General features: G+C 60.9%; 1 pseudogene; it reads right to left on the reverse strand.

Moving 5' to 3' along the window:
* Positions 1-317: 317 nt before the first annotated feature.
* Positions 318-957, reverse strand: LOC123177965 (uncharacterized; annotated as a pseudogene).
* Positions 958-1,518: the final 561 nt, after the last annotated feature.

A 1,518-nucleotide genomic window follows, 5' to 3' on the forward strand; every position in this document is an offset into this window, starting at 1 on the left:
GAGTCTTTGAACGCAAGTTGCGCCCGAGGCCACTCGGCCGAGGGCACGCCTGCCTGGGCGTCACGCCAAAACACGCTCCCAACCACTCTCAACGGGAATCGGGATGCGGCATCTGGTCCCTCGTCTCTCAAGGGACGGTGGACCGAAGATTGGGCTGCCGGCGTACCGCGCCGGACACAGCGCATGGTGGGCGTCCTCGCTTTATCAATGCAGTGCATCCGGCGCGCAGCTGGCATTATGGCCTTTGAACGACCCAACAAACGAAGCGCACGTCGCTTCGACCGCGACCCCAGGTCAGGCGGGACTACCCGCTGAGTTTAAGCATATAAATAAGCGGAGGAGAAGAAACTTACAAGGATTCCCCTAGTAACGGCGAGCGAACCGGGAGCAGCCCAGCTTGAGAATCGGGCGGCTATGCCGTCCGAATTGTAGTCTGGAGAGGCGTCCTCAGCGACGGACCGGGCCCAAGTCCCCTGGAAAGTGGCGCCTGGGAGGGTGAGAGCCCTGTCCGGCCCGGACCCTGTCGCCCCACGAGGCGCCGTCAACGAGTCGGGTTGTTTGGGAATGCAGCCCAAATCGGGCGGTAGACTCCGTCCAAGGCTAAATACAGGCGAGAGACCGATAGCGAACAAGTACCGCGAGGGAAAGATGAAAAGGACTTTGAAAAGAGAGTCAAAGAGTGCTTGAAATTGCCAGGAGGGAAGCGGATGGGGGCCGGCGATGCGCCCCGGCCGTATGCGGAACGGCTCTTGCTGGTCCGCCGCTCGGCTCGGGGTGTGGACTGTTGTCGGCCGCGCCGGCGGCCAAAGCCCGGGGGCCCTAGGTGCCCCCGGTGGCCGTCGTCGGCACGACCAGTACCCGTGCGCCGAAAGGCGTGTCCCTCGGGGCACTGCGCTGCAACGGCCTGCGGGCTCCCCATCCGACCCGTCTTGAAACACGGACCAAGGAGTCTGACATGCGTGCGAGTCGACGGGTTCTGAAACCTGGGATGCGCAAGGAAGCTGACGAGCGGGAGGCCCTCACGGGCCACACCGCTGGCCGACCCTGATCTTCTGTGAAGGGTTCGAGTTGGAGCACGCCTGTCGGGACCCGAAAGATGGTGAACTATGCCTGAGCGGGGCGAAGCCAGAGGAAACTCCGGTGGAGGCTCGAAGCGATACTGACGTGCAAATCGTTCGTCTGACTTGGGTATAGGGGCGAAAGACTAATCGAACCATCTAGTAGCTGGTTCCCTCCGAAGTTTCCCTCAGGATAGCTGGAGCCCATTACGAGTTCTATCAGGTAAAGCCAATGATTAGAGGCATTGGGGACGCAACGTCCTCGACCTATTCTCAAACTTTAAATAGGTAGGATGGCGCGGCTGCTTCGGTGAGCCGTGCCATGGAATCGGGTGCTCCAAGTGGGCCATTTTTGGTAAGCAGAACTGGCGATGCGGGATGAACCGGAAGCCGGGTTACGGTGCCCAACTGCGCGCTAACCTAGAACCCACAAAGGGTGTTGGTCGATTAAGACAGCAGG

Source organism: Triticum aestivum, unplaced genomic scaffold (assembly GCF_018294505.1).
Source record: "Triticum aestivum cultivar Chinese Spring unplaced genomic scaffold, IWGSC CS RefSeq v2.1 scaffold29686, whole genome shotgun sequence".
Lineage (NCBI taxonomy): Eukaryota > Viridiplantae > Streptophyta > Magnoliopsida > Poales > Poaceae > Triticum > Triticum aestivum.